The sequence below is a fragment of the Hesperophylax consimilis genome, chromosome 16 (assembly GCF_061612785.1).
Source record: "Hesperophylax consimilis isolate HC1 chromosome 16, BYU_Hcon_1.0, whole genome shotgun sequence".
Taxonomy (NCBI): domain Eukaryota; kingdom Metazoa; phylum Arthropoda; class Insecta; order Trichoptera; family Limnephilidae; genus Hesperophylax; species Hesperophylax consimilis.
In genome coordinates, this window is record NC_142851.1 from 18007170 (window position 1) to 18030057 (window position 22888).

The window sequence follows — 22888 nt, forward strand, 5'->3', positions numbered from 1 at the left end:
TGGCGCGCCGGCACAGAGAGAAAGTGTGCGGACCCAAAAAAAATGTACCGCTCGCCTTGAAAAAAAGGCTCAGAAAAACAACACGGCCGAAAGTTACCGCGACTTAGCGCGATCGGAGAACTAAACGCTAAAACCGATTTGTTTTGTTTTCTACTTGTTTTTTTTACTATAAATTTAAAAAAAGTTTTATTTCATTAAAAATAACGGAAAAGTTAATAATGATGTTTAAAATTTTCCAATCGACCTAGACATAGAAGTTGTACATAAACGTGTAGTGTTAATAATATCGTAGCTAATCAATTTAACATTTCTAATACAAGTGTAAGTTTCGTAATATTTAACCGGGACGCAATTTGCAATAGTTGATGAATTGAGATTACTGATGACTGGACAATGTGATTGAGATAAAGTTGTGGCATAGAGTAATGTTGTACTCTGCCGAGGAACCCGCGGGACTTAATAATAAACCCCGTGTATTTAACTCTAATTATTAATGAACGATGACGTCATGAAGTTTAAAAACACGCTAAAAAGACAGTGATAAAAAATTACTAAAAATGTTTCCCAACATCGAACTATCAATTTCCGACTCTTAAGATAAATATTCCTTTCGCCAGTGTCATAACCCTTTACGCTTTGCTCTCCGCTAGTGAATGTAGAATTCAGTCATATTAATTGTTAATGCTTTTAGCTAAATATTTTTTGTTATAATAATAACAAAGCCTAATAGTGAAACATTTCCCTGTTTTTCTAGAAATAATAAAGTTTATGTTTGTACCTACAAAAGTAATATCTGCTCGTTGAAGTTTTCTTCGTATCTTCAAGAAGTTTTCACAAGTTTAAAGTTATGTTTGACAATAGTACCTAAAGTTGTGTCAACGCTCCTATTTTTGACAGATAACAAAAAGGACAGAATCCGGTAAGTACAAAAAAATTTTACATTTATGATTTTTTTTACAAAAATTATTTTATTTCTGTTTCAAAATTATTAACCTAAATCTAAAATATTATCTTCACGGGACATAAATCAAAAATATATTTCTTAATAATACTATTCAAAAATATACAGCAAACAGGATATTCCTGTTTGTATCTAAGAATAATGGGCTAAATATTAGGGGTTGGGGATGAAAACGAAACGTCTATTTCCAACAGTCATTTTAGTTCTGTGTTTGTTACTATCGGAGTAACATAAAATTAAATAGTCTTAGATTTAAAAATAAAATAAAAATTGATTTCTATTTATCATCTTTGCAAGTTCGGTGTTTGTTGCTATCCGAGTAACAAATAAAAATAAAAATAAAAATATCCGAGTAAAATTTTTGAAATATTTATTAATAGTTTTTATTGGATTTTTAATTTTTACGACTTTTTTTCCTTTAAACGTTACCTTAATGTTTACTAATTAGTAACAGAGAAAATATGAATTTCCTGTTTTACTGCGTAAAAATTCATATAAAATATTGGGAATCACATTTCAATTGCCTCGTCAAATATTTTTTGCAAACTCTCAATCGCTTTTTGTTACAGTGCTGTGCATATTTATAAATTAAATATTTTTAATGAATTTTCATTTAAAATTATAATCATGCTAATTGTGTCGTAAATAAAAATCTCAAGGATTTTTTTCAACATTATAATACTTTGATCGTTACGATTGCTTTTTGTTAGTTGTATTGACGAGTTTCAGAATAACAACTCGTTCTGTTCCAATATACCTACCTATATTTCAAAGAAAATTAAGTGAATTTTTCTGTCAACCTCATGTTGCAACGATTTTAGTTTCACGTGATGAGCCGTGATGAATGGCAAGAATTTTTGTAAATCTTAAGCAGTTTTGTTAGAACAGTAAACTACGAGAAAATACTTACAATGATTTAATAATGTACAAATAATATATATTACGGAAAAAGCAAAAGATGAAACTGCCATAAAATCTAAATAGTATTATTCTTGGAAGTACATACCTACATTCTTTTTAAATTGTGTTTTTGTTTATTTTTATGAAGTCATGGGTTTGTACTGTTTTGTGCCATTTTTAAGCGATACGCAAATTAATTTTATATTCCTATTTAAAAAAAAACTGCGGCTTCCAAGAGGGTAGGGATGCCATATTGCAACTGTTTCTGGGCTATTGAAACTCTTGAAAGCTATTAAAAAAAAACTAAAATCAACCGTAAATTAATTTTCTTGAATGTACGTATCAATCAACAGAATAATTAAATTAATCAAATGTAATCCGGTACATCGAATTAGATAATATTGTGAGAAAGAAATTATTTTTAACGGTAGGTACTGTAAAATAAAAAAAAACACTAATAATTATTAATTAATATACTACTACCGTAATCCGGGCATGAGCATTGTACGGGTAGTTGAGAAAAACACAACAATTGTTATTTGTAAAAAATTATATTTTTTATATTTTACAATTTGACTAGACAGAATAGAGACTGGCGAACGTCTGAAAACTATATCCGAATTGCAAATAGTACAAAATTACACTTGGCAATAACATATTTGTTATGTCATGTTTATTAAAAACAAATATTTCCAAAATATAAAAATTCGCACAATTCTATATCAATAAACACTTTTTTGTTCTTACCAAACGCAAATCGTGATTCGGTACAGTATGTAATCTATTTACTTATAAAAATTAATGTTTTGTCTAAAGTAGTTATTATCGAACACAATGCATTAGGCCTTTTTATTTCAGTTAAGATGATCGTTAACTTATGAAGATAGTTTATGGAGAATAATACATTTAAAAAAATGTTTTAATGTTTTTTATAATTTTCTTCTATACTATTCTTTTTGTATAAAATATACTATCAGGGTGATGTCTTATAGTGTAGTTAATCATGAAGATACGAGGATATTTTAGAAAAAACTAATAGTTGCTTAGACAAATTTTCTTATAGAATTATTCTATAATACAAGATTATCTTAGTATTTATTATATTTGTGGAATTTTAAATAAGTGCATAGTTATGTCCTAATACAATCCTTATACATATATTATTTATATTCAAAAAAAAATAAAACCATTACATGTTTTCGCAAATTAATTTAAAATTATTATATAATTACATTTTCTTCATAATATTTCTCCTTCCATATTAATTCGCCAAATCTATCAATCAAGTATTCGTTTAATAAGATGATAAATTCTTTACGGTGATAGTATTTATTGCATTCTGTATTCATTTTTTGGTCGGAAGATAAATGGAAAGAGAAAAGGTCGACTAAATAAATGATATTTTTCACAACTTCATAACGTTATTGTAAACCTCACAATGGCTAAAAATGTAATCAATTAAAATACAGTTAATACGTTATAATTGGATTGTTAAAAGTGCCCAGGAAAAAAATGATCGCGATCTGATTTTAGTGCGTTCGTTGTAAAAAGACACTCGAAAGAGAAGTCATATCGACTGTTTTGTACTCCGACTGCAGCTACCTATGTTATAAAGTAGGGTAGGACGCTGGTAGGTGGCTTTTCTCTATTCCCGAACAAACCCCTTCGAAACCAACTCAAACAAGTCCAGAGCGTGTTCCCCGCTTTCAGATGAGCAAATTAATTTACGAAATAATGTTCAGTATTAATTTTTGATTTGTCAGGAAAGCAACGCAACATAATACATCCATAATATTATTGGAAAGGAGGGGTGATTAAATCTGTTTGTATTATGTTTAAGTAATTTTCGTTTAGTTAAAAAATATTTTGTATATTATATATTTAATTATTAATGCCCTTTTTAGGTGCTTTTACGCAGGAATAGTAAAAAAATTGCTGTATTTATTATACATAACTGATCTACCCCAGTAAAAATATTTTGAATTTATTTAGTGATAAATTGAAAATGTCCACTGACTCGGCAAAATTATTTCCATCATTAGTATTCTTGGCAATGAGGAATACATATGGTTGGTAGTTTCGGACTTATATATACGGACTCAATAGTAATATTAATGTGGAGTTAAGTTTGTTTTGATGAAGCTGTTTTTATTAAATAATTGATTAAAAAATGACATATTATGTAATCGGTCGAAAGTGGGAAGTAAATGAATGAAAGTGTTTAAATATGTTAAGTGAGTGCAGCGACCGCCGTATTTAAATATAATTAACCGAAGGATATTCGCAAAGGGGTGGCAGGTAGGGGCGGCTGGGCGGTTGGGTGGCTGGGGTGGCCGGCGAGAGGGCGGAGGGCGGAGGGTGCGGGTAGCGCCGGCGCGGGTGGCGGCGCGTCTTTAGTCGCTGTCCTAGAGCCGCCCGCGCCGGCCGCTGCGGCCACCGCGTCTTATATACCTCGCCGTCAAAGCCTTACACACCATTACTAGGCCGGAGTCCATCCCGCAAGGTTGGCACCCTTGCTTCCTCCAAGGCGCTCGGCGGTCTTCGGTTTAAAAAAAAAAACAATCGACTTCGTTCCGCATTCAAAAAAAAATTCGAACTCTTCCGCTATCCGGTTATTCGGTTCAAAAGTTTAGTTTAAACATTTATAAAAAAAACTTTTCAGTGAATTGACTTTATTTAATAACTCAACAAACAACATTATTATTCAAATTATGACAGTTGAACAAAAAAATATTATTTTTATAACACATGTTTGGCGGCGGTGATTGGTTTTTCGGATTTCGACCAAGAACAGCGACAAATAAATTCAATATTTAAAAAAATATTTTTGGATGGATAAATAATAAACATATTTGGAAAATTTTCTTTTCGACTAAAAAACGATTCGTTCCTCAAAATTTTGTGATTTTAAAATTAACGAAAAAATTTCTGTAACTACTTTTAGGCTTTAAAGTTTTATTACAAAATTCAAAATTTAATTCACAATTAAATCGGCGTTCAAAAATTTTATAACCAATAATAGCTATATTAGATAATAATTTATATAATCTATGAATTGATAATTTATGATAAAAGACTTGGCACAAAGCAACCTCATACCTATGATAATAAGATTGTTTTAAATCCTTTGAGATAATTAAACATTAAAATGACTAGGACACGATTTTAGTGAACACGAACTATAAAGAGTGTGTGTAGTGAACTAACTGTAACATTGACATTCCACCAAGTGACCAATACTAGTTCTGAGACAATTCTGTGACTGTACTATACCTACTTTTAAAGTAACTGGACTTCAATCAAACAATCTCCAGTAGAGGAACCGGTTTGGAGTCCACGAGGGTTGATAGAGATTCCTTTCACTGGTTGGTTGGATTTGTACGAAGATTTTCTGATTCCCTACACTGTGCACTGTGCAGTATAATGTGTAGAGACGAACATGCACGTTCTCGCTCTAAACGGCTGTTTGCATAAGACTTAGAGGATTCCGATGTAATTACCCAGGGCTAGAGCTGAAAGTAAAGCGTGTGCCGAGGGGGAAACCTCGGTTACGTTCTGCGTTCGCGTAGTTTTTAGCTAGTTTTAAACCCGATCCATACGGCAAAGTGAAAAACTTTACCACTCTAGTTGTTACATTACGTAGATATGTTTATATATGATTTATGAACGTACCTAAAAATATATTATTTTTATTTATTCTAAAGCTTCTACATGATTTATGTTATTTTTATGATATCTAGGTATATTTATTGTTTATGTTATCTTGAATAAAAATATTATTTTACTTTTATGTTTTTCATTTTTAATATTTTTTTATATTATAAAATAATTATGGTATTGACTTAAAATTTTTTTTTTGCACATTATCTATATCAAAAACACCCATTCAAATAAATCATTTTATGAATCTATGATTTATGTACAACATTATTTTAAGGAATGCATGTTAAATTCACTACAAGGAAAAAATTAAATAATAAAAAAAAATCTAATCTTTTTACGAGTGAATTTAAAAAAAAATCCAATAAGAAAAAATGACGACGCGACGGATCTGTTAAGACGATCGAAACTTTAGTTTCACTACTCACCGCTAGAGGTAGATAATCGACCGCAATCGTTCGTAGATCATTTACTTTGCCGTCGGCAGCTAGATGCCGCTGTTAGCGCCGTCAGTGCTTAGAATTTTTTGTCTTTTTACCGCTCCGTACATTTGAGTATCTCTATACCAAGAATAAAAAAGAAAATAAATAAAAAAGTCCGAAAACATACACCTGGCATGTAGCGTTAAAATACTCGAAGAGTGAAATTGCCGAAAATAATGAAAGAATCTATCAGATTCTTGAATTGAAATTTGATTACGTATTTTCCTATAATTTTTTGAAATCAAAATAAATATTGTGTTTTCATTTACAGAAATTGTAGATTATTAATTCTTAAAATACAAAAATGTTGTAGTTTAGAATTACGTTGCGTTACAACGTCGAATGCCTTCGTCAGGTAAAAAGAAAGATAGTTGGAAGTAAAATAATACAGTTTTTTTTAAAGCCTGGCTTGAATAGAATGATTTTTTTACGATTTCAGTATAAATATTAACCCCTTTTATACACCATGACCACAGAGAAAACCTTTATTCAAACTATGTAGGTACCTAATTGTCGTTCCCCTTAACCCCATAGTATTTAGAAACGACAAAACATTCTCAAAGCGTTTGTAACATTTCACCTTTTAAATGTTACACATCAATTAATACAAGTTTGACGATAATCTTTGTAGTAGATCACCTATAATCAAATGGACGTGTTATAATCATAATTCTTAATTATTGAAGCCTCATATTTTGCGTTGATGAGGACACTGGGAATGAACACTGCGAGAAACGTTGGTTGGCACAAATAGTTTTTGGGTGTAGTGTTAAAAAGAAAAGAATATTTAACCCTGAAGAGTTTTTAAGAATTAACAAATTCCTTTATTAAAAATATATATACAGAACGCTAAAAAAACATAGATAAGAAGATTTTTGAATATTTTTTTAATATGACACCTCACAAGAGCGCCCCTTTCTGAACAATGTAAATGTAGGGGAACTATTTCGCCACCCGGTTGGGCATCGTTGTGAGCCAGATTAAGATAGTGTCTATAGGAAAGAATTTATTTATGCGGGTCTTGAAGAGGCCCGGATTATATGAAGGAGGTAGATAAGGTTATCAATTTAATCCAGTTTAAGAAAAAAAACTATAACTTTTTTATTGTTGGTACTGGTTGAAGAAACTGTGATTGTATGTTACCGGAAAACGTTTATCGTCACTGACTCAGTTCTACCCTCGCAGGTGTAGACAGTTTAACTATTTCCCTTTTAAAGGGAAAACGTGCACGTGTGAAAAAACTTTAATTATTATTACCCGTGTTTGCGTTTCCCGTACGTGGCCAGATTTAAAACATTATCCATTACCTACTTCTAAGGAAGCAAAAATATATAGGCATGCTTAGGAACAGAGGATAAATAAGAACCCAAGTGATCCAAAAGTCTGACCATTATTTGCATTTATGTAGAACTGAGTTTCATCATCATTACGAAATTTTTATTTCGATCAAATGGGATGGTGATGTAAGAGAAACAAAGCGTTTGCTAAATGAACCAGAACCAAAAGTAATTAAGTCGGTGGCGACAATGATTTTCATTCAAATCTACACGTTCTACAAGTTTTACCGTGTTAATTTATATCTTTTCATGTTCCATAATATAGATAGGTAAGTTTTACCGTGTTAATTTATATCTTTTCATGTTCCATAATATAGATAGGTAAGTTTTACCGTGTTAATTTATATCTTTTCATGTTCCATAATATGGGTAGGTAAGTTTAACGGTGTTAATTTATATCTTTTCATATTCCATAATATAGATAGGTAAGTTTTACCGTGTTAATTTATATCTTTTCATGTTCCATAATATGGGTAGGTAAGTTTAACGGTGTTAATTTATGTCTTTTCATATTCCATAATATAGATAGGTAAGTTTTACCGTGTCAATTTATATCTTTTCATATTCGATCATCTAGGCAGGTAAGTTGTATCGTGTTAATTTATATCTTTTCATATTCCATAATATAGGTAGGTAAATTTTAGTGTTAATTTATATCTTTTCGTATTACATAATATAGATAGGTAAGTTTTAACACGTTAATTTTACAAAAAAATTTTAGTGTTATGAAAATATTATACATAAATCGTTACCTTGATTAGACAAAGTTCTAACTAATCTTTTTTTCAAAAATGACATTTGAGTGCTAAAACGTTTCTTTTGCTTTCAAAATATTTTTCATTTTTCCGTAGATTCCTAGTATCAAGAATTTTAACTTTCCATTATTTTTACAAGGTTTTTTGTATTTCTTGGGAATTAACTATGTAACAATTTGTTTTATTTTCCAATGTATATTTGTTACTTAAATTTTGTTTACTTTGCCACCGGTCTCGACACAACCGTGTCATTAACTAGCAATCTTAAAACTAAACGAAATTTAAGTAACAAATGTACATTGGAAAATAAAACTCAATAAAACAATAATTTTACAAAGTTCTAGCATCACTTTGAACTTTTTGTATTTCGATTTTATTTGTATCTGCAAGTTGATTATTGTTACGAATGTGTAGCTCGTCACTTTCGTCGGATAGGAATCTAACTTGGCATTACCGTTTTCTTATGTGCCAAAGCTCACAAAGTCGAAAATTTCTGATTTTCAGGTTCAACTTTTGTGAAATAATTTAGTTTCACAAAAACAAAAAGAATAGATTAAATACGACGTAGTGCTATCTTGGAAAGGCATAAACGTAAATGTTAATTGAATCTTAGAATAATGTAAAGTGCAGTTAGAACCCTGTCCAACCAAAGTAACGAAATACATAAGATTGAACTATCGGCTAGCTACTGTGGCGCTTACAGTTTTTTATAACGCCATCTACAGGGGATCAACGGATCTATTAATGGGGTCGATGTTTTAGTTTGGCTATTTGCCGAAAGGTGGTGAACGATCGATGAAAAACAGTTCAAACGATTTTACGTAATATTTTTTAGGATAAATTTAAGATTCAATTGGTTACATATATACCAAAAATATTTTTTAACATCCCTGTATTGCTTTTTATATTTTAACAGTTATTTACAGAATTAAAAATACTTATTATTCAGTAAATGATCCAACCAAAGGTTAAACGCAACGCTCGTTGTATTCTACGTGTTCACAAATGGCGTTAATTAATTAATTTTGTTTAAATACGCTTTTGTAAGGTATTGATTTAAATTATTTGTTTGCGCCCTTATATACGCAATATGAATATGAATAAATAGTTTTGTCCATATAAAAACTCAATTCTATCGAGAAAGGCATACAAATACAATATTGGATTGAATCATCGGTAAAATATTGTATTTGTGTGCCTTTCTCGAAAGAATTAAGTCTTTAAACGAACAAAACTATTGATTCATATTCATATTGCGTATATACGGGCGCAAACAAATGATTTGTCTTAATATTGTAAAGCAATACCTTGCAAAAGCGTATTTAAACAAAATTAATTAATTAACGCCATCTGTGAACAAGTAGAATACAACGAGCGTTGCGTTTAACCTTAACCCAGTAGTAACAAAATATATTTTAACTGTTTCTCCGTGTATGCATAAAATTAAAAATGTGGTATTTTAGCATAAAATATGAATCATCAATCAATCTGAACCGCCGGAAAATTTTATATTACAATAAATTATTACGCGAGCAGTACGAAGTTATTTTTTTTTTTTTTTTTTTTTACAGTATTACCGCACAAGAGTCCCAACTGCTCCCGTCTGGAGCCAGTGAGACTATGGCATCCCCAATTGGGGTATGATGTGAGGCTGAGGGTATTGGGGAGGGGAGGGAGATGGGGAAGAGGAAGGTGGGGAAGTACCTGGCTATTCAGATCTGGTCACCAAACACGGCTAAAGCCATTTCAAGCAACGTTTCAATTCTGAATGGTGGTCTTACACCAGGGCGATACTGAGAGTATCTTCCACTCTGGAACGTGCCGCAAATATACTATATATTATTTTAAATTAATTAATTGTGAAATAACACAAATTAATCAAATAAAATTTATTTGCGCACGCCGGGTTCGAACCCGCGACCTTCGGATCTGTAGTCAAAAGCGTATACCACTAGACCACGCCGGCCGTCGATCGCCATTTTGATCATGGGAAGCGATCAATGATTTAGTTTTGCTACTTGACGCTAGAGCAAGTTCAAAAAGATGTAATGATACTGCACTCTTGGAGTATTTCACTTCCTTGATAGCTTATCCATAGGATAACATATATTTTCGATAAACGGCTTACGATTTATTTAAGTACGAATTTAATATTCGATTCTCGAAAAATGGCTTTATATCGGATAAAGTATCCGAGTTTTCTACCTATTGGGATAGGTATTTAGTCTTAATAATGTTAACTTATGGATAAGCTATCAAGAGGATAGTGAAATATAATAATTTGATGTAAAGCAATATGTAATTTGTTTTTTAGATTTTTGTTTTATACGTTGAATAATATTATTATTCTTACAGATTATTTATAAACAAGTTCTGCTGTGTAGTTATTATACCGCGTGACAGCTGTTTCGCGTTTTGAAGGCATTATTACACTGTGGTAATGCTACGTACAAACGATCCATTTATTTGACTTCTGGATAGATATTTATAATGAAAAACAACTATTTGAAAGTTAATAGAAATACGTCGTCTGTAAGTGGCCTAACTACAGTTTGATAATGCCTCCGGAAGGCTTAAAAGAACTTGTTTATAAATAAAATGTATTAATAATGATCTTATTGAATATATTAAAGAAAATAGGGTTCCATAAATTAAAATACGTGACACGTTCTTCATTTTCGTAAGAATTACTCCAACTTTTGTTTTCTATCTTTACAGCAGTTGCGTTGAAATATTGCATATAATTAGGCGTTGTAGTCATGTTTTTGAAAAGAATTCTAAATCTGTAAGCAAAACGATTGTATTTTGCAGTATTTCCTACAGATTTAAAAATAGGATCTAGTGATGTATTCGTACGAACTGCAATAGAACATTTCGCGTAGCACCACGGTAATCGATATATTAAATTGTATCGAATTCAACAGGTTGGACATTGGACTACCTAATTAGGGCTTGTGTTTCCAATACATTAGGTATTCACAATTAAATTTAATCGGTAAGCGAAATGTCAATGCGGGAACGGGCTTAATTATCAAATACCTACGTGTTTGTGAGACACGGGACTGGTAGCAAAAATAAAGCACACTATGTTACTATGCTACAACGTAGCATTTAACGGAAAAATGTAAGTAAGTGATAATAGATATAGAGTTATTCCGGGATTATAAAATAGAGTTATATCCATTTAAAATTTTATTAGTTCAGTTTATCTCGTGTTAACTTTGGGGATGCTGTGTGGGGGGCTTTAGAGGAGAGGAAGTAGTGAACATGGGTCTTGAATGGAACCATGTTTTTTGAGGGACGAAACAGAAAGGCTGGCATATAATTCCACAGCCGAGCTGTTAAACTTAAGAACGAATCGTAGAAACGACCTGTTCTCACCTGATAGAAATTAACTTTGCATACATGTTGGACTCGCGTTTGGCGTGTTATCCGAATATGTACCGGTGCCGAAGGGATCAATGACGCTAGTTTTTCAGAGCATCTTCCATAGAAATATCGGTAGAACCCGTCACGGGTTTTTTCATGTATTTTAGGGCCAGAACAAATTTAATAGTGGGTCGCACTGCGATTTGAATAGGGTTAACAGTAAATACTGCGGGCCCTGTTACAGTACAGTACAGTACAGTGCGCTCAGCAACCGAGAAGCCATCTCTGCTTCGCCTGTTGTCCGCTAGAGGGTGGAATAACTCCATACGCGAACGTGTTCTGAAAATGTGTTGTGTACTTTTCACGCGTAACTTTGTCTCATTCAATCTCCTTTCAGAACACATAATACTGGTAATAAAGAACAACAATAACCAGCATTATTCTAGTAAATAATCCTAATTATTTTGTTGACCATATTTCGCCGCAATCAGTTCCCTTTGTCAGATTTTAGTGAAATTTGGATATGTGATGTGAGTAGAAACGTTGCTTTAAATGGTATTAGTTATGTTTAGTGACTAGATTTGTATAGCCAGGTAGTACTTTAAAGTCATCGTTCCCATTGACTTCACCACCCCTTTACTTCAGCCCTACTACAATTCTAATGTTGAGTAATCTTAATGATTTCGAATATTGGGACCATGAAAAATGCACAATAATTTTTAGTTATTTTTCTTTCTTGATAAATCGTATGATTTTATTTGTACGTACTGTTTGCTGTTATAGTGCATCATTTAACCACCGTTTAGCTAACTGAAATCTAAATATGCACAACAACTCAGTAGGGTCTGCAAGGCCCGCTAGCACAAACTTGGGACAATCAATGTTAGAGAAACAATAACAGTGACGCCGTTGGTCCCTCACACGTCCTGAGGTATACCCATCTAGCAGTAGTTCTACGTTACTCATAGTCAAATAATTCCTGTAAACTGTTAACTCACTGAACACATTTTGCCTTATACAAATACGAGTAGATAATTTACCAACCTTTCGATAACTATCCATTACACTAAATGAATATATAAATAGAAAACTCTGCTATCCGATACATATAGCCACTAGTCATAGGTTTTAGTAGCGAATAGTAAACACGAAAATCTATATTATCCTACGGATAGTGCTTTTAGCAGCTTATCGAGAGGACTCCCTCCCTACTCCCTACTCTCCTCTACTACCTCTATCTACTAGTTATCTACCATTTATTGATTGTAATAGCTACTAAAAATATTGACACGACTTAAACCTTGGTAAGGTTAAATGATTCATAGGATAACCGCCAACGATAATAAGTAATTTGATTTGTACATTTTCATAAAGTTTTGTGGGTGAATTAACTTACGTAGTTACGTTATACTATCTAACACAGAAATACAAAATAGCGATTTATTTCAATGGATTACACTGAATATCAAAAACATCACGCACAACACTGTATGATTAATTGGTTCCAAACAATGCAGTTCATTGGATATAGTACATGAAATTCTTAGACTGATCATGAATGTCACAACCATTTATGTACGGACGCATACATATCACCAGTGTCGTGCACAGAGTTTTTAATCAGAGGTAGGCAGTAGGAAAGGTGTTGGTTGGGATTACAAATCAAACATGCATAATACAACCACTTCACTTATTCATATTATATGCCATACTGTACATATAAAAAACAATTTTTTTTCTAACACACAATCGCATGAAAGAAAGCCGACATAACTTTTTTTTATTATTTATTTAGCAGAATTGAACCAATTACTCGAGGTACCAACAGATGACTAATCGCTATTTTTTGTAGAATATAGTCAACATTTGTATATATTAATCGCGTCATTTTGGATATTTTCCTGCTTTTGACATGTTTATAGTAGGAAGCTGGAATTCATAGCTGGAACTTCACGCGTATTTTTGAAAGTGTAGATAGATATCTTGAGTATTTTTGAAAGTGTAGATTGATTTCTTGCATATTTTTGAAAGTGTAGATAGATTTCTTGCAAAACTTTTATAAATGCCTGCCTTTTCATTTCACATCGCACCTCACATAAAATTATTGTTTTTTTCGTTCGAGTTAAAAATATGATCAATCTATATTAATAAAAGGCAACGTTCACATGCGTGTGCCCTATAAACTCAAAACTAATTGACCAGTGCCAGAAGTTTTTAGAGGGTGGTTTAAATGGTAGAAGAATTCGGGGACACCCGAGGAAGGCAATGAATAGCGAAACATTGCCGCGTCCGCTAGTTTATTTTATTTTTTCATTTCGAATAGTTTACGTGTCTTTAATGTATATATATATATATTATTTTAATGTCGCATGGTATGGTCAAGGCAGTACTTAGGCCTCTGATTGTTTTTAAATGTTGCTTTAGGTAGTACAGTTTTATTTATTAAATGCGTATAGCCTGTATATATAATAAATGTATGCATAGTATGTATACACGTATAATACTTCGCACGTACCTAATGTACTTACTTAAACTGCATAGATTTGTATCTATTACTAATAATATTCGTGTTGAGTACCTATGTTTTTTAAAAAGATAATAAACACATATTGATTATTTATTTTAGTCAAGAAATATAACTTTTTCGTTTTCTAACTAACTTATAAATGTATAACAACATTAGTTTTATATAATATAACAATAACACTTAACATTAAAGGAAATTATAATTCTTATAAATGTAAATTATGTAAATTTCTTATATATGTAAATAATCTGTTGATGTTCCCAAATAAATAAAATAATTTTCTTCACTTTTATGATTGAACAATTTTCTTAACATGTATTTTTTGTTCTCCGTTTTGAGGCTCTCGGGAAGGAAATTATAAATGTGTAAATCATGGCCTATGCTTCTCTTACCATTTTCAGTCTCTGTTGTACAATTTATTATGAAGGAGCACATGTTATTTACGTAAAATTGATTTGTACAGTTCATTTCTTGATATAGTTGCCTGGGTATATTTGAATAGTTTTTTTAAAAACATTACTCAATATTATTTGTAAATCTTTTATGTATGTAATGTGTGTGTTTCCCCATATTTCTATTAGATAATTTGGGTGGGACAGGATTTAGCTAAAGTATTGATTAGATTTCTGTTTTATATTTTGTCTGATTATTTATTTTTTTCTTTCAGATATTCCTTCAAGGCGGGACCAGCTGACTACCGATTATTTCAACCTCCCTGTTAATAAAGTCGTCATCATTGGGTGAGCCTAATCATTTGTCTTATTGATTTTGTTTTTTACTATTTAGATTTTACTCTAAATTAGATTCAAATCATAAGATTAATACAACGGCTTCCTATCAAAACAACCAATAAAAAATATTTAAAAAAAACTTGTTTCAACTTCTACATCACAATAAAAAAATATGTATTATTTAAATAATATATTGATATGTTTACTTTCTTATCTAAAGCTATAGTTTATCTATTTGAATATATATAGTTTTGATGATAAATTTAACTAAATTAAACTATAGGTACAAAATACAAAATAACTAAATTGTTTTCCATTTTGTAAATTGGTAACTTTTTGAAGGAATCTTATTAAAGCATACCACTTTACATTAATATGCAAGCCGGTTTAGGCACAGTTATGAATATAATATGTGACGAAGTGCTAGAGTAATAATAAATAGTCAAACTTATACAGCGCCGTTTAGTGATTTAATCCATTAAGAGGAAGCTACAAGCCAAAAATCTGTATATTCTTGGTATACCTTATATTGTAGGTAATAGGCATTAAAATCGCTTGACAAACGGAGTCTAGAAACGTTCGATTCCGAGTAATAAACTGGTTTTTATTTAATTTGTAAATAATTTTATAAGAGAGCAAAAAAGTTAATCATGTGAAACTGTCACAGATAGTTAGCTATAATACTGTATTTTTTAAAGTTTTTTCATTTACGCGTTCATACATTTCTATTGAAAGTTTGTTTTTTTTAGTAGTTTACATTTATATTTTTATTGAGTAATTTTTTTTATATTTGTATTCTACTGAAGCGAAACGATAGGAAAACTTTCAATTTATCTAAAGCATATTTTTTGGTATTCATAATGTACACCAATTCGTTAATAAAGATTAATCAAAATAGTGATTTAGCATTAAGCTTCGCCTTAACGGCGCTTTACATATGATAATGGTTGGTGGCCATTTCTAAAAAAGTGTGTTTCGAATTAGGTTCTTTTCTGTGTGTTATATAGGTATCTTTAATATAATAGTACGTCACGACTTTAAAATGTCCTCCCTCGATACAAGACGCTAGCTGAACTGAGCAGAACAATGCAGTTGTTGTCACTTATAACCTCTGAAATCCGCTGTAAACATTCCGACGAGCAAAACTTCAGCATTTTCATCGGTGAACTTTAAAGACGTCAAGATTCTTAGCGGCCAAGAATCATCGGCTTTCTCCATTTCAAGTTGGCCTATTAACAAACTAACGACTTGTGCAATTAGTGACGATTTCCTCCCGCGCGATCATCTCAACTATTCGACTATAGTTGGAAAAGAACCCCTAACGGCCATTGTTGCCAGCGAGCGCCATTGTACCCGTGTTGTTCGCATTCTGTCGGCAACTACGACATTGTCAGGTTAACTTGGAGATTACTTTGAAGCCGAGTTTAGCTAAGCCGAGAGTTATGAAGAAGACTTGCAGTTTCGCATCTAATAAAAAGGTTTTTTTAACAGTATTTGGACTTATGTTCCTTGCTTATGAAAAACTAGGCTTGCTTTTTATGAGATTTCAATTAAGTTGAGCTAAGCTGCGTCAAAAAGTTTAGAAAAAGATTTGCGGTGTTAGTGAAATTGTTTTTTTTTTTTTAATTACTATTTTGACGTGTCATTGCTATTTTTCCCCCGCATTTAACAATGAATGTGATCGGAAAACTACAAAAATGCTTATTATGTCGTTCTTTTATAGAAATAATCACAGCAAGGTACATTCGTATTCTGTCTCGGCAACTTGGGGTACTTGGGAACTAATATAGAGATGATCTTTGTAAGCTGGAGCTTAGGAAAAAGTCTGTAATTTTTGCCTTATAATAATAATATTGTTTTGATCATTTCTAGAGCGTTGTTTTCGTGAGAAAATCACCTCAAGGGCGCTTAACAACATAATTTATACATTTAACGCATACCCTATTACTTAGCCTTAACATATCGATGAATTACTGGTGGCTTATAACTATGATTAATAGCTAGTGACTTACCACTAACAATTATTAGAATTGAATTATAACTAAACATATTTTTATAACCGAATGGGTATTTACACAATACTGCTATAAGAGTAATATTATTATATTTTTCGGATTCATTGCAGAAAAATTTAAACGTATCATCATGTCAATAATATTAACTGTTCAATGCGCATACATATATACATACATACACCTACAGACTCATACCACTACCAAACATTACAAGGAAACATATAATAGGAACCCAACATGAAATATCTAATTCCTGTACATTGTTTCATCACTGTAACTCATGTAGGTACTATTTGTTTCTATAATATCAACCATATAAATAAATTACTTAAAAATATGTAAAAACTAGAGATTTACGACTAATATACTTATTTACATTTACAAATACACATACTTCTCGTAGAAAGTTATAAAAATGCAGCTAATTGCCTAAAATTGTATCCAGATACCTAAACTTTTTCTTCGTTAAAATTTGACTGTTCTAACTTCCTTTAGATGTATTTGAAAACTAGATAACTTCGTTAGAAAAACTATATATTTAGGAAAAAAGCGACACCTAGAAACGGTATAATTGGTTAATTTGAAATGATGAATTGGAAACAAAGTTTCTCAGGGAATAAATTTAATAGGTATAAAATAGTTGTGGTTGATATAAAGTAGGTAGTACTTGTTCTCGAAATGATTAACACACTAAGGAAAAGATAATGTAAACTACAGATTAAACCGTTTTCCCTCATTTTCAGAGGGGTTTTCAAAGAGTTGTCAGTAAATTCTGTCATTTTGTAAATTACTTACTCGTGTGCGCTTCATATTTGTTTCAGTTAGTTTATTTTATCTGCAAGTGCTAGGTGGTGATAAGAATGTCACAACTGAAGTAGCTGCGTACATGTCTCAATGTCCTTGTAGATAAGTCCTGGCGTGGGAGGCTTAGCTCGGTTCCTTATCATGGAGCGGAATTCACTTGTTCCTAGCGATACCCCTAGATCCTGTAGGAATTATACAAACTATTACCCAAAAGCAATATCACTTCATTATTGGTGCAATGCAATGAAAAACTAAACTTTTCTTGCATTTTTCATATTCAAACACACCATAAATATACATCTAGGCAGGTAAGTACTTGTTACTTACTTACTTACTTAGATACCGACTTATTTTCCAAGATGACGATAAAAACTAACGGTTGTGTCTTCGATATTTCTTACAAACTCTCTTATTAAATAAGACTCCGGCTTGAACAAAACACTTGTACTTTTAATATGATAGATTGACAATGGGCTCTGGTAACTTAGTTAGCACGCATTGAGGTTCCCACCTTATTTATTATCACCTCGATCTCTACAATACGCGCCCTCTACGCGTAACCGAATAGGCTAATCAAGTGCCATCTATGGGTGAGATCATGCACTAATATCAAGGATATCACACTACCTACTTAAGATCTTGATGATTTCAATGACATTTAAAAATGTCGTAATGATAATATGCACGTTTTTCTTGAACAGTCCTACTTCTCAAAGGTTTTTTTAAACAAATGTACCAAGTATCGGCGTAATTACGCGTATAAATGTAGTTAACAGTGTGCTACATATTTTCTGAACATTGAGGAAAATAATTCTGTAAACATTTTATTATCTCAAAAGCACAGACGGATGCAGGCTTAAGATAAACAAAAATGAAGATATTGTGTTGGACGAAATCAGCAGCAACAATGATTATTAATTATGAATTTAATTGATATGAAAAACCATGGGAAGAAAAAAATATAAGAAAAGATAACAAGCGGGAGATTATAATTCCTGGAATAAGCGAGGGAAATATCCTTATTTGAAAACACTTTGCAATAATTAAAATTATTACATTAGAACAAAACCGTTCATACTCAGAAAAACGCTTTGAAAGTTTCACATCTTCTAGCTTGATGCGTTATAGATACGCTCCAAATACTTTGGAAAAACTTAGATTTATCTTAACAATAAAATAAATAAAAAACTGTATGCAAAAATCTGAAGTTATCAACTTAACGCCAATTCCAATATGAGCTTTGATAAAGCCCCAAAGAATCCATTTAACTTTCATTAATTTGTTTCAAATTTTTCTACTGAGAAAAAACGTATCGAAAAAATAAAGTTTTTTAATTAAATTGTTTTGTTAAACTGGTTGGAAAAACTAGTGGAGAATAAGAATAGTGTGTTTTTGTTTCTTTTACGACATTTTCAACTATTCAGCATTCCCATGTTACCTTTACCGCCTGCGGCTAAAGAAATTGCTGCAGTAATGACACGGCTCAGGTGAAATCGTCATTAATACGAACGTACAACGTTAACGCCTGTCTGTATAACGTAAAATCGTAAAAGAGAGGCTGTATAAGTACAGGTGCCTACACCTCCCCCCGGTTTATCACGGACGATCTCTTTCATATTGAGTGTATCTTTGAACGGAAAGACAAATTGCACAAAACGACACATTTCGGGTAGAAAAAAGCAGGGGTGGATTCCGAAACTAAAAAAAATTACAAATAATTTTATATTTCTCAATTCCACGATTATTTTAATATTTTTTTCTATAACCACAGCTTTCATACCATTTAAAACTGAGCAAAAGCTTAGTCAATCAATTTCTCGTACCGAAATGTTGTTTTAACACAACTTGAGTTTTAAGAGAATCACGTATTTGAAACTTAGTTATAAAAAGAACGAAATATATCAACGTTAATTAATAATCTAGGAAAGAAACCTTTTCATAAAAGTCTCCAATGAAATAAATTGTATGTTTTTGTTTTTGCCTTTTATGTCTTGACATGCTTTTGTGAATACTTCATTTTTCGTTAAAACTGTTTTGACGACTTCCGTGATCGAGAGGCAGGGCTCTGGACTAGCAATCCGGAGGTCGCGGGTTCGAATCCCGGGGTGCACAAGTAAATTTTATTTTCTTAATGTTTGTATTTCACAATTTATTAATTTGAAATAATACATAGTATACTTGCGGCATGTTTCAGAAAGGAAAATAGTTCCAGTATCGCTCTGGTGTCAGACCACCATTCAAAATTAAAAACTTTACTTGAAATGGCTTTAGACGTATTTTATTACCAGTTCTGAATAGCCAAGGACTTACTCAGATTCCTCTTTCCCATATCATTCCCCTCCCCGCCATCTTCAGCCTCACAACATGGTTGGGAGCAGTTGGGACTCGTTTACGGTATTTAAATTTTAAAAAAATCTTTTTTTATGAAGCGTACTATAGAAATATTTTTTCTTTTAGCAGAACCAAAACCAATGCGTAAAAGAGAGAAGATAAAAAAATATCTAATAATACGATTTAATAAAGTTTACAATAGTTTTCTGCCAATGTATACACTTCTAAGTACAAAATCTCGTATGTCTTATACCTGGTCTTTGCAAGCTCTGATATTTAAATAAAAAAGTTATAGTTTTCCGCCACTGATTCAGATGCACAGATGCTCTTTGACTTGCCCCCCTGAAGCTGTGGGTGGTGGGGTGGGGTGGGTGGGGTAGCACCCCCCCATCCCTTAACAATATGGGTGAAGCGCATCCCGTTCATTGGAAAGGAAGCTGTGCGCGATGATTCTTTCAAGTGTTTCGTAAACGATTTGGAGACTAAAGGCTCTAGACGTGAGGTTGTAGATGCGATTAAAAATGAAACAGAGACCCCCCGTTGCCACCCATCCGTTTGTGCGCGCAATAAGAATGAAACTTTAACAATATTATTTTTTTCTGCTTTGACGAATATTTTATTTGATGACAGAATTAATTATTTATTCATTATGTGTTTAAAACCTGTTTTAAATATTTTTTAATAACGCTTATATAGCGTTGAAACAAGTTGTTAAGTAGATACCTGTAATTGTATATAGGTAATGTGCCATTCTATAGGGCAAGACGGCATACCTAGTACCCAAATGTAGTAAGTGGATGGAGATAAATAGTATTGCTAATTTATTTACCATCTCTCCAAATTAACGAATGAATTAATAAGTTTCCTGATAGTGATTTTAGTAAAATACGAATAAATAAATACGTCGTCGGAATGCGTGTTCGTGAGAATCCTAATATTAGCAATACTCAAATTGATCTTAAAAGTTACATCATTTTCATTCGGTAGCTGCTTGAAAGCAATATTTTACGGTAGGTACCAACTCAATATTTTACTAATCGGTATTTAGATATATTTATTACAATTAATATTAATATTATAAAAAAAGTCTTTTTTTTACAGTATGTAAGCTTAAAATATTACAGCTAGATTAATTACCTTGCGGTGAAGTTTGCGGTACATAAATTGATTTAGGAAGTTCATGCAGAAAGAACAATTAGAGCTCACTGTCCTCGACATGCAATGAGACTGATATGTGATTTGTGTCGAATAGTATTCTTTGGTCACATAGTGTTATACATAATATTAAACGAGTAGTTCCAAGCGATCCCAATAAAGATGATTAGCTCCACCTTATGCAGTTATCTCGTGGAGCCTATATCCGGCTTGCGGACAATCGGACACACGTGTAGTTCCGACTGCGGCCGCTAGGTGCTCGCTTCCGGTCATAGAGTCACAAGAGATCTGCGGCCGTTTCCGGTGTTTTGTCGAAGTTCGTCTGCTCGGAACACGACCTCAGGTCAACAAACTGAACATGGGAGAAACGCCAATCTGAAAAATACGCATCCGGTCACAGTTAACCCGCGAGAGTAAATAGCACCTACTTGTAGCTGATGCTGGCTGCCACTTCCGAGTTCCGAGATCAGGTTATTACACTATGCTGCATGCCCTCTCCAATCGAAATTTATATTAGAAGCAAACTTAACTACTGTCAATAATACAACAAATAATTAGATTAACCTTCACGGGTAGCTATTAATACGATTAAATAATTTAATTTTTCGACTGAACTAAAAAATTCTCAAATACAATCTACTGGCAGCAATTTACAAAGACCTTTTGTATCCTAGGCATCAGAGAAATTGATGCAATCGTTTATCTCTTCAAGAAATACTTTACACATAAAAATACGTTTTCAAAAAAAGGAAATATTTTTTAAACAGATAAACGATTGCACATCACAAGAGCGCCTCTGTCTGTACAGTGTAAAGGCAAGGGAACTATCTCATCTCCCGGTTGGGCAGCGTTGTGAGGCGGGTTAAGGTAGGGGCTGTAGGAAGGGATTTATTAATGCCGATCATGAAGAAGCCCAGATTATGTGAATTAGGAAAAACAGTAATCAATTACAAAGGAACAAAAATAAAATTGACCATACTTCGGGCAACTTCACTCAACACACTTCTGTCTAATGGTTTGAGTATTTGCACAGGTAAATAATATGAACAAATATTTGGCGTACCTACTGTCTAGGTTTTTTACGGAAAATTGAAGATTTTAGCGCTCCTTACGTCTTGATGCAAATTATACTACGAACTGAATGCAGTTGTTTAGTCATAAATTACTTAGGTATTCCATTAGATAGGTAATGCGCAAGGTTTTAATCTACGCTATATCTAGAATTTTATACTGTGGCAGAATCGATTTCCGCAAAGTGTTCAACCGTATCGTTTGTCCGGCAAACAACAATTATATTACCCTGGCGATAAGATAATCTTGGAGGATAAGCACTTTCCATGGCTCGACACGAACCACCACTAGCAACGAATGCACGGTACAGCCCTGAATTATTTATCTGCGTGCTTTGCTTTCTGAGCCATATGCGAAATCTCATAGAAAAATACTGATGAAATTGACCACATGTTAATAAGTTCTAGTATTTGCACGGCGTCAGTAAACAGTTAGGCATTAAATCTAATCACAGGTATCGATAATCCCTTATCTATACCGAAAGAAAACTGATGTCGCCAGTAATAAGACCTTTCAAGCCGTTAGTTTATTTCTTAACCCGTCAAGCCTCGGAACATTACTGGCCACAAACATCATATTCCATTACGATACGTATACATCTGCGAACCGAAACGTGAACCGAGTCACGAATTACGGGAAAGGAACGAAGCAACTGCAAGTGGCGTTTCGCGCTATTTACGGATGCTTAATTCTTTTCCCATAAGTTGAGGTTCAGTACGGCAGTTCGGCTCGCGTATGTATACGTAGCATTAGAGGCTCTGAAGAACTGATCTGACGGGAGCGTCCATGC

General features: G+C 32.5%; 1 protein-coding gene and 1 long non-coding RNA gene across 2 annotated transcripts in view; one reads left to right on the forward strand and one right to left on the reverse strand.

The window, feature by feature from the left end:
• LOC149416819 (uncharacterized) overlaps nucleotides 1-22888 on the reverse strand; it is a 114137-nt gene that overhangs the window by 28872 nt on the left and 62377 nt on the right. The window lies entirely within an intron of this gene.
• pros (homeobox protein prospero) overlaps nucleotides 4352-22888 on the forward strand; it is a 156218-nt gene continuing 137681 nt past the window's right edge. Inside the window, exons 1-2 of the mRNA XM_089640992.1 lie at nucleotides 4352-5226; nucleotides 14659-14731. The gene's annotated coding sequence lies outside the window, so the exon portion shown is untranslated. The remainder of the gene's footprint in view (nucleotides 5227-14658; nucleotides 14732-22888) is intronic.